Source organism: Tachypleus tridentatus, chromosome 13 (genome assembly GCF_004210375.1).
Source record: "Tachypleus tridentatus isolate NWPU-2018 chromosome 13, ASM421037v1, whole genome shotgun sequence".
Classification (NCBI taxonomy): domain Eukaryota; kingdom Metazoa; phylum Arthropoda; class Merostomata; order Xiphosura; family Limulidae; genus Tachypleus; species Tachypleus tridentatus.
In genome coordinates, this window is record NC_134837.1 from 50,714,649 (window position 1) to 50,727,526 (window position 12,878).

Genomic DNA, 12,878 nt, shown 5'->3' on the forward strand with positions numbered 1-12,878 from the left:
ATGCTATTTAAAAATTATTGAAATTATAGTTTTTTAATATTTTTACTCCTTATGTTGTTGAGGACGAAAATACGTTTCTGTGCTGTTGGTTTGCTTCGTTTCTTGGTTCGCTGAATCCACGAATAGATCGAATGACTTTTTTGAAGAGTAGACAGCATGAATATTCCAGTCACATTTGATTTCGATTTTTTTATCCGCATTCAGAGCAAATGTAAACAAACTTTATAAATTCAAGACTTGAAATCATTTGATTTGTTATTTATTCAAAACAAAATATTTCCTACATAAGTAAAACTTGAGTTATAAAAAAAGAGATGTTTGATGTGCGAGAATAAATTATACTTGTATGTTGAAATAAGTCCCTCGCTAGTAGAGCGGTAAGTCTATGGATTCACAATGCTTAAAATCAGAGGTTCGATTCCCCTCGGTGGGCTCAGCAGATAGCCCAATGTAGCTTTGCTATAAGAAAAAAAACACACACATGGTAAAATAATTATCTGGAAATGTATTTTGTTAAGGTGATTCAATAAGATTGTTTGTATATTTCTTTCGAATTTCGCGCAAAGCTACTCGAGGGCTATCTGCGTTAGCCGTCCCTAATTTAGCAGTGTAAGACTAGAGGGAAGGCAGATAGTCATCAACACCCACCGCCAACTCTTGGGCTACTATTTTACCAACGAATAGGGGAATTGACCGTCACATAAAAACGCCCCCACGGCTGAACGGGCAAGCATGTTTGTCGCGACGGGGATGCGAACCCGTGACCCTCAAACTTCGAGTCGCACGCCTTAACCCGCCTGGCCATGCCGGGCCTCAATAAGATTGTCATGAGGAAAAGTGAACTAAGGACAGAAGCTAGTGTTATAATGCCTTTTTAAACAACAGAACTTTTGTCTAAAATATTGTTTTTACAGTTATTTAACGAGTACTTTCTTGCTCTGAACATTCACTGTATCATCAAAGCTCTAAAATATTTAAAATGTGTTTTAAATATTATAATAAATGTGTATGAGAAAAAAACAAACACTGTTCTTTGTTGTTACATGATGCAAAGGATCGCTCTATCTCTTCACGACAAGGAATGGGAGGAAACTGTTGAAAGCACTGAAAAAATCCATTAGATTTCTCAGAGCAGTAAAGCCTATTCTGTATTTTCGTTGTTTAGTACAGATCAATTTAAAGTTGAGGAAAAAGAAAGTAAATGTGTTTTGTTTCTCTTATAACAAAGCCACATCGGGCTATCTGCTCAGCCCACCGAGGGGAATCGAACCCCTGATTTTAGCGTTGTAAATCCGGAGACATACCGCTGAAGAAAGTAAATAATGAGAGGGTACGAAGTTTGAATTTCAGACGATTTACCATGTGTTATTTATGTGTTAATTCAGCGATAAGTCTACGAATTAATAACGCTAAAATAAAGTGTTCGATTCCTCTCGGTGAACTCAGCAGACAGCCCGATGTTGCTTTGCTATAAGAAAACACACGCACGCACACACACTTATTCGAAGAGAGAAAAATAGAAAAATAAATCAAAGAATATAATTGGTGATGACGAGAAATCCACTTGAAGTAAAAATGTACCTTAAGACGGCTGGTATGGGTTAACTTTGTTAATCTGAAGATGACCTAAAAATATCGAAACGTTGTTCTCTACTTTATTTTAATAAAAGTTTTAATACCCATACCTGCCGTCATGAGATACAAAACAAAGAATACAAACTAATCTTAAATATTTTGTTGAATCACCTGTTTACACAAGAACAACAAGAGCTGATTTATTCACAAACTAATCCCTGAAGGTCTTAATACTGGTCTTTATTATTCGTAAAAATGCATAATCAGATCACGTGTCAGTCTTTCAATCGATCTTATGAGAATCATTTACACTTTGATAGGCCGGTTCTTAAAAAAGGGCGTGATTTTCAAATGACGTACAACACAAAAGATCGTCCGGCAAATTAGTAACCTGTACCTATCTTGGTTTTGTATTTTTATAAGTGCTAAAAATTCCATTCTGATTGTTATAAAGCGAAACATATATGAGGCTTAGGTAGTGAATAGTTGAGTTTCTTTTTCTTACTATTTTTCACATTACATGTTTTAATTATATACGGTAAAAAAAAATGTAAACGTAAAAATAATTTGTTTAGTTGATTCAAATAATTTTGAAGGATTTGTTTCTTGTAGTTCAATGACAAAAAAATTTGTGAACTATGATGTAATATCATATATGTTTTTAGAACATTTTGATATTCGCTTTCAGTTGAAATTATTAAGTTTATTACGTTTCTTTTTCTTACCTGCAAAGAGAATGAATTGTAGATATTTTGTGGTGAAATACTAACCTCAATTACTGTGCATTGATCAAATATTATGATCTCTCCATAATATTTACAAATTGTTGAAAGCACCCTCATTAACATATCACACACAACGCCAGTAAGTAACCACCACTCTCATCAACAGGTTACACACACGTCCAGTACCAAACATTCTCATAAACAGATCACACAAGTAGCCAATACCCAGCACTCTTATTACCAGACCACATACATGGCCAGTGCCCAGTACTCTTATTAACAGATCACAATCATGACCATTAAGTACTCAGCACTATCCTTAACAGATCACACACATGGCTAGTAAGTACCCAGCACTCTCCTTAACAGATCACACACATGGCCAGTAAGTATCCAGCACTCTCCTTAACAAATCACACACATGGCTAATAAGTACCCAGCACTCTCCTTAACAGATCACACACATGGTTAGTAAGTACCCAGCACTATCCTTAACAGATCACACACATGGCTAGTAAGTACCCAGCACTCTCCTTAACAAATCACACACATAGCTAGTAAGTACACAGCGCTCTCCTTAACAAATCACACACATGGCTAGTAAGTACCCAGCACTCTCCTTAACAGATCACACACATGGCTAGTAAGTACCCAGCACTCTCCTTAACAAATCACACACATAGCTAATAAGTACCCAGCACTCTCCTTAACAAACCACACACATAGCTAGTAAGTACACAGCGCTCTCCTTAACAAATCACACACATGGCTAGTAAGTACCCAGCACTCTCCTTAACAGATCACACACATGGCTAGTAAGTACCCAGCACTCTCCTTAACAAATCACACACATAGCTAATAAGTACCCAGCACTCTCCTTAACAAACCACACACATAGCTAGTAAGTACATAGCACTCTCCTTAACAAATCACACACATGGCTAGTAACTACCCAGCACTCTCCTTAACAGATCACACACATGGCTAGTAAGTACCCATCACTCTCCTTAACAAATCACACACATGGCTAGTAAGTACCCAGCACTCTCCTTAACAGATCAAACACATGGCTAGTAAGTACCCAGCACTCTCCTTAACAGATCACACACATGGCTAGTAGCCCTCGAAGTAAACTGAAATGTAAAAAAAAAAAGATTTAAAAATGTAATCTTGATAAAGGTTTTGTTTATTTTGAATTTCGCCCAAACGTATATTTACGCTAACCGTCATTACTTTAGCAAAGACTATAGGGAAGGCAACTACTCATCAATACCCACCGCCAACTCTTGGACTACTCCTTTGCCAACAAATGATAAGATTAACCCTCACTTTATAACGTCCCACGACTGAAAGAGCGAGCATCTTTGGTGATCCTTATGTTACAAAACGAACATTCTAATCACTTGACTATGTCGGGCCTCTTGTATAAGGTATATAAAACAATGAGTGCAATGCACGCTCATATAAAATTACAAAAAGTAACATAATATGCATTCACAAGAATGGAATACACATCAATATATATATTATGCAATTAATACACATATACTACGATATACATGGAATGACATGTATCACAGCTACATTAGGACATGATTTAACGTTGTGCTACCAAAAACTAATCGCTTTTAAGTAGGATATGTCCTTTTCGGTAACAAACTAACACAATATCGTGTATAACAATTAAAACTTTAGTGACAGTAAAAACTACAAGTCAATTGAACAACTATTAGGATACTTGACGTTAGAGAAACTAGACTCGAGGTTCGACACGTTCGTGTACCTTTTCGGTTTGAACAGTTAACTCCGTTGACTGTGATTTTTATCACTAATTTAATATATCTTGTACTTAATGATACTAGACAACAAAGGTATTGTATATCAATCATGGTAAGCAAAATATGGAGTCATGTAACAACTGAGAGTCTCCGAATTCAATGGTCAATGGTAAAAGCCATTCCCTTTCCACAGGTAACAATACACGTCATAATAAGGAAGAATCTTTTCCATGGAAAGGAGGCCAACAAAATAAGGTTTCCACTAATAACACCTGTCTGACGAAAAATAATTCAGGTTGTTAGAAAACACAATGCGTATTCAACCTGGCCAGTTCACTAGATGCAACGTCATGAAATGTAACGAGCGGCGAGACTTCAAAGTCGTTTTAATATAACTAACTTAGTCATCTGTACATACATGTACAGATAAAAATGTAATGATGATGGTTAGTTGTCCATCGTAGTCGAGTATGACAATCAGATAATCCATTTCCAATTATTTCGACTAATTTTGGCATCCACGAATCTAAAGAGGACAATATAGAACCTTTCTTCCATACTCTAGTCAACAGGAAACTGAGACTGGTTATTCATATTCAGAATTTCCACAATTTTTTATGTCATTATCCCCTTCAATTTTCCTTTATTTAAACGACCAGTAGCTATAGATGTAGTATAGATCACTATTTATGATAACACCCACCATGCACTTATCCTATCCCTTGTGCTTTCAACTTGCCACAGGTAACCCGACGATGACCGAAGAAGGTCGAAACGTTGTTCGTTCTTCTATGTAAAATATTTTCTCAACCCAAACGAGCCGTTTTTGCATATATATTTCTTAAGAATGGTTTCAAGACAGTCTTTATATCTTTTAGTCTGGCCTCTTTATGTATGCTATCCTTAGACTATCTCAGAGAAAAATAATGATTTTGGCAAATCTGTTATCAAGCATTCAAACAACATAACTATCCCATCTCAACTGTGCTTTCATGGCTGTTGTTTCAAGACTGGGAGTTAAGCTCTTGGTAGTATCTCTACATCAGGGATCTTATCCTTCCAGTAAATTTTCATAATTATTCTCAGACAACTTAGGTGAATGCTTCAAGTTTGTTTGATTTTTAATATAGAGTCCAGGTTTCATTAGCAAACAATAGATATGTTAAAACTACAGCAATATATATTCTCTTTCTAACGTAAGCTCACAAAATCATAACTAGTCTTAGTTATCCTAAGGTTTACTTTCTCATCTATGAGGACAACTCGAAATAACCTGGGATGATTTTTTTATATTGCTATCAGCCCGTGACCATCGATTTTGATGGATTTCGACTGTGGTAGTGTGAGACTTGCGGGAACTGGTTCATACACAACTTGATTTTTTTAAGCTGATTGTTACATCAATATGCTCACAGGCTTGTGTGTGGTGCCTGACCAATTACAATATGTAGATATCCCGGTGTGTGATGTCTGATCAGTTATAATCTGTAGATATCCCTGTGAGTGGTGCCTTATCAGTCAAAATCTGTAGATATTCCAGCGTATGATGTCTGATGAGTTATAACATGTATATATCCCGGTGTGTGATGTCTAATAAGTTATAATATGTAGATATCCCTGTGTGTGATATCTGAGAAGTTATAGGATGTGGATATCCCTGTGTGTGACGTCTGATCAGTTATAATCTGTAAATATCCCTGCGTGTGATGTCTGATGAGTTATAACATATAAATGACCCAGTGTTTGGTGTCTGATTAGTTATAGTCAGTACATATCCTTGTCTGTGATGTCTCATGAGTTATAATCGTTAGATATCCCTGTGCATGATTTCTGAGCAATCATAATCTGTAGATATCCCTGTGTGTGATGTCTAATGAGTTATAATCTGTAGATATCCCTGTATGTGGTGTCTGATAAGTTATAATATATAGATATCCCTGTGTATAGTGCCTTATGAGTTATAATCTGTAGATATCCCTGTGTGTTGTGCCTGATCAGTTATAATCTGTAGATATCCCTGTGTGAAATGTCTAATGAGTTATAATATGTAGATATCCCTGTGCGTGATACCTGATCAGTTATAATCTTTAGATATCCCTGTGTGTGATGTCTGATGATTTATAATCTGTAGATATCCTTGTCTGTAATGTCTGATGAGTCATAATCTGTAGATATCCCTGCGTGTGATGTTTGATCAGTTATAATCTGTAGATATTGCTGTATTTGGTGCCTGAATAGTTATAGTCTGTAGATGTCCTTGTCTGTGTAGATATCTGTGTGTGTGATGTCTGATGAGATAAAATATGCAGATATCCCTGTGTGTGGCGAGCCTGACCAGTTACAATCGTTAGATCTCTCTGTGTGTGGTGCCTTATCAGTTATAATCTGTAAATATCCCCGCGTGTGGGCTGACTGAACGATTGTGGTGTTTGTAGATCTTCCTTGTGGGAGTTACCAGTTCAATTATAGTGCGTAGATTTGCCTTATATGTGGATTGCCTTATCAATATAATATGTAGATCGTCCCTTGTGTGGGAACCAAGAGTACAGTCATTAGCAAACAGAAAATCTTGCACCAGTTCTTCGGAGACTTTTTATTTAACTTTGAGTAGTTACATGGTGAATAGTTTTTGCCACCACTTTTGAATTGTATAAACATGTTATTGTCTTTGAAAGTGTGCAGTGGCACAGTAGCAAACAGTGTGCTGAATACAGTAGACGCCAACACACAAACCTGTCGCGCATAATTTTTCAATTGAAAAGTTCTGAAGACGCCTCCATCTTCAGTTACTCTTGTCATCAAACGGAAATGAAACTGGAATATCATATGTATGATTTTTTTCAGGAAATTCAACTTTAGAAAAGGTTTGCATGTATACCTCCTGTGCTAATCGTGTCAAAAACCTTGGTGACATCTACAAATATGAAGTAAAGATTCCTGTAGCTGTCTGATAGCAAATAGCTAATTAGTGGTGCCTCTGTCAGGTCAAAATCCACACTGGCTCTTACGCAAAAATCATTTAGCTGTCACTCCATAATACTGCCCAAGCTAAGACCGTCCCAGTTAGACCAGTTGCGAAATCCCCCTATGGTTGTCACACGCCAGTGGTTATTGTTTGTGCTTAAACAAATGTTAAATGGAGACATTTTTAGGTCTTACAGAACACTTTATTTAAACCACAGTAGCTGAAACGCTCACCCAGCTGTTTCAGCTAGATGTTGTCCATTATACTCGTATATCTTAGCGTGGATCTTATTAGAACCTGGTGCTTCCCATTTGAGAGGAGTTTAGTCATCTTGATAGTCTCGCGTGACTTAGCTCTTCTGCAAGGTCCATCTTACAGGAGACTTGTGGAAGATAGATCCTCATTGCCGATGTTAGAGTTACAACTTAGCGAGTTGCTACAGTGATCTGCCTACTTGTCTAGGATTTGTAGTTTATCTCTTGTAAGTGCATTACCATCCGCAGGTACTGAGATGCTAGATTGTAGACAACAGACTGTTTGTAAGGTATTATAGAAGCTTTTCTTGTATATGTTGTCAGTATAACCTTCAATCCCATTTGCCTTATTGCTTCACCGTTTGCCACACATATTTCTAAGCTTAATTTATACTTTTTTATGTGTGTTTTGGAACACAGCTTTCTTAGAATCAGATAAGCAGTGTGATTCTTACTTAAAAGCTATTGATTACCTTCAAATCAGTTTTATCAATTCCTGGTTATTTATCTTAAAGTCTTGAGTGCTGTACTGAGAACTATAATTTTTTTCCAGTCTAACTCTATGTTCCCACATTATAAATTGATGGAATAAAGGCGGTTATTAATTCCATGTGCCAAACCAGTAATGGGTTGTTCACTTATTCTGGTTTTTTCAACATCTACCCCAGTGGGATAGCGATAAGTCTTTGGATTTACAACGATAAAATCATGAGTTCGATTTCCCTCGGTGAACACAGCAGACAGTCTGATGTGGCTTTGCTATATAAAAAACAGACGCACACTTTCCAACTTCTTGTTGGTTGTTTTAACCTTGAGGTATGCTAAGTGACCTATCAGATGGCTGAGTTTTGACCAGACAAGAGGATAATCAGTCCAACACTCATAGCCATATTGGCCCTCACTTCATTGAAGTCTTTATGACTAACAATCACATAATCAAATAGATGCCTGTACACAGAACAAAGGTGCTGCAAGGTGGTTTTGGACATATTTTGTTACTTGACTATGGCGTTTGTGGGCAATAGCGAGCTAGTATTAAATGCATTTCATCATTAGCAGGAGAACCCTTCTATTATTTTTGCCAATTCCATATTTCCCAATGACACCTTTCCAGAATTGATGGTCTATACCAATGGGATTAATAATAATACGATATATATTTTCAAAAAAGAAGAGAATGTCTAAAGTAAATTTCCATCAATACAATGCAACATCTACATCCACATAAATTTATATCAACATAAAGTTAAGTAAGCATATAAAGAACACAATGCATAAATCTGCACAAAAAACCCAATGTAGATGAAAAACAATATATGTGCATACCTATGTATATATCCATACAAATCAAAGAATATATACACACACTGAGCAACACAAATATATGCCTATATAAATAAGAAAATATATAAAAACCTACAACCACTTTAAAAATCTAATGTTTATATTATCCACCTAAAGAATATAATATATATACCCACGTAAAGATATATAACATTTCAATATAAAATTAGATTAAAAGATAATAACTATTCCGACACGAAGAAATGGATAAATATATATAAACCTAAAAACATATATTTATAAAGAAGTGAACATATCTATTCACATAAAAAACATAATATATATATACATCTACATATAAAGAGTAAAAAGTATATATATCCACACATAAACAGTGAACATATCTACGTAAGGCATAAAATGTATGTGCAAATAAAAAGAAAAAGAATATATCGACATTGAAACCAGAGTGAACAGTCTTGGTCAAAATGTTTACATATTGTTCTGTATTGATGTAGTTGTGTACATGTATAAAGTAGTTATCGAGTAAATGACCGAGTAGTAACAGAGAAGGTAGTATATGACTGGGCAAACGAGTTGTTATTCTGGTTTCTACAATCTGTTTTGAACATTTGTTCGTCGAAACTCAGATACACACCTGTTTGGTATAAAATGGTGTGGTTTTGGTACCTGAAGTTATACAAAGGACGTTAAATCGTTCGACTATCCAGAAATGGTATGAAGCAAATGTACATTGCCAGAACAGTAGAGTATCCCCAGTGTACTGTATCCAGAATTGTACTGTATGCAGAATTGTACTGTATCTCGAATCCATAAACGCAATCAGACCACAGGAAACGTTGTTCCAGGAAAGTCTTCTGATAGACACCAAACAATTACTACCAGATATAACTGTGTTTTGACAAGGTTAACACATCTAGGTCTAAAGAAGTCTTGCAACACTTGATGACAACAATAGTATAAAACGTTCATTCCAAAGTGTTTAGGAGAACAGTGAATGGGAGACTAATCAAACGAGGTTATTTTACAAGAAAAACTGTATGAAAACCGATATTAATGAGAATTCACCACCGTCGGCATTCTAAATTGGCTAGGACACTATGTCAACTTTTCAGATGAGTTCAGTTCACAGTTTGCTAAGACTAGCCATAAGATTTGTGTTCGTCGTTTGGCTGGAGAACGCATGAGGAAAGATTGTTTTCCCATAGGAAACATACAGAAGGTGTTGTAGTACATGTTTGTGCAACTATTCATCGTGGTGCAAAACTGCAATTCATATCCTGTGGGGAAAGGTTAATGAAGCATCCTTAAGGAATCACATGCAAACGATATTTCTGACATATGCTAGGGCTAGATTTAAAAATAGCTTTGTGCTCTATAATGACAATGCCACTGCCTACAGTGCGTGTATTTTATAGTATTATTTCGACCCAAAAGACGTTATGAGATTTCCATGATCAGCAAAACCTCCAAGTTGTAATCCCACTGAGAACTGTTGGGCAGAACTTAATGGGAAAATGCTACTCATGACCCTAAACCAGCTGCGTTGAAGTGCTTTCTACTGACAAGTTGGTATGAAATCAGACTGCATCAATAACCTCATATACTGCATGCCAAGTCGCCTTGCAAAAGTTATTAGAGCACAAGGAGAACCAATGAAGTGCTTTAATATGAACTGATATCAGGTTATAGACACTATTTATATTAATGTGGTGTTATTTTTTCATAGTATACGTTTCCGTGATGTTTTGTTGTGACAGGTAAAATGCTGAATTATATATCTTTCTACAAGCGTCTGATAAAATTGTTTGTTGTTTTTTAACTCGTTCATAAAGTCCACGAAACCTGTCTCGTTATACAAATTGTATATGTAGAGGTTGAATATAACAGACATTTCTCAGTTTAATAAAACTAAGTTTATTTGCATTCCATCTTAATAATGATGAAGTTATTTGTTACAAAATGTTCAAACGTTTTGGCCGCATACGTCCGCATAAAGTATAGCACACACATATATATATAATCTGTATTTCCATATAAATAACACATTTCATATAGCTCCATAAATAACAGAACATGTGAATCCACCTTCAGATGAGAATGAGTGTGTGTTTTCTTATAGCAAAGTCACATTGAGCTATCTGCTGTAGATGAAACTGAACATGGCCAACTAAAGACAAGTATACATTCCAGTATATATAAGAAAAGGAATATGTAAATTTATATACGAAAACAAGTGTACACATCAGCAAAAAGAACGTAATAGATATATGCTATTAAGAACTGAATATATATTTATATACACACTGCCATAAAAACAGAAAGTACATGTATACATGTAAATATCCAAAAGACATAAAGAATATATGTATACATCCCCGAAGAGAGCAAAATAATTATATCCATATTCAGACAAAAATATATACATCCACAAAGAAAATAGAATGCATATATCCACATAAAGCACAAAGTGTATATCTCTACACAAAGGACAGAACATATATATATATATATATTGACTTGAGAAACATAATATATGTATACGACTAATAAAATGTACATTCCAGCATGACGGCCATGGTTCACACATCCAAATAAAGAATAGAATATATGTACATAGTAAAAGCAAAATTGTAAAATACAGAGAGTTTAATGAATATATTCACAATAGTTATCTAATATGTGTGTTTACGTAAATAGCGGAATTCATATATAATGCGTATATAAACAAGAGGATCATAATGTACATATGCACAGAAAGAATATAAATATGTATCAACCTAAAAACGAGAATATGTCTCAGTGTACATAACCAATTAAAGAAAATAACATATATTCATATACAGAAGGAAATATACATATATCATCTTTAAAAAATAAGGTACATATCGACCCAAATGGGAGAATGAATATCCATATAAAGATTATAATATCTTTAACAAAATATAGATCAAAGTGTACTTAGCCTTCCCTCAACAAAATAACGTACACATACACATGAAAAAGTAAACTGTGTGTGTTCACAGAAAGAGTAAAATATATAACTATATATAATGAAAATAAAGAGACCTAAAGGACAGAATATAAATGAATAGACTCACAGAGTGGACACTGTATTCGATACTAAAATACAGCATACATTCACATAAAAGTATACACACCTGCATCAACAGTGTGTCACTTTGGATTTATATATTTGATTTTTGAGTTTTTTTTATTTCTGGTGACGCTACTGAGGGTTTCTGTCACGTTCTTAAATTTGAACTACTGACCAAAGAGAATCCAGCCAATTAGCAGTACTCTACTGCTCACCATCCCATATAAGGACTTGACTCTCAACTTCATTTAGCATTCACAACTTCAAAAAGGGTAATATTTTGTGGTATTGCACGGATTGGAACCAGGCTTGCCAATTCAAAAATACAAAAATCTAACATTCTACCTTAAATACATCACCGAATTATTAGTAACTTCAACCTTGTATCATACGGTAGAGTAAAAACATCTGTGGTGTTCTTTGTATGTTTATATTATAAAGTACAAATACGACTTGTATTTTATCTAAAGCAATAAAAGTATTATACAGTCATGCTTTTTACCACACGAATATTGCGTTTACGGTTGTCTTCCTTAATGTTTATTTGTACTTTATAATATTTAAAATGTTAAAAAAATCAGTGTATTTGATCCTGTGAGATTTTCATTTGTAGAAAGGAATGCTTTCCGCTTCTATTTAGGAATACTTTGTCTTGAACTACCTTAAAGTTCGTCAATACAAAGAAATGTCTCAAAGAGACAATAGTTATAGGGCTAACATTTCAACTAATTAATAGATGTTTATCCGAAACAAGAGTCTCATAAATATATTTTTCCCTCATAGAAATGTCTGAAAATTCACTTTTATTTAATTTTCAGGTTTTATTTTGTTCTAATTGCATTCTATTGTAATTCGTGTTCCTTTAGGTAATAATAGATACGATATCACGTAATGTCACAGTTCCGTGAAATGTAATTATTATTAACTTGTTGGCTTTTCTAAAAAATTTTTTTCTTAATCCATCTGGTTTGAAGCCTATAATTATACAGAATTAAATCTCGATTGTAAGTTTTCTGTAATTCTTATTCGGATTAACAAAAACGTGGGAAATAAGCATGTTGTTGTCTGGTTAATTGCTTAGAAATTGTTTTGAATACACCAAACAACGCCTCTCAGTGTTAATGTGGTTGTAAAATGAGCTAATAAAATTTAATAATTAATACAAACAAACCATGTCTC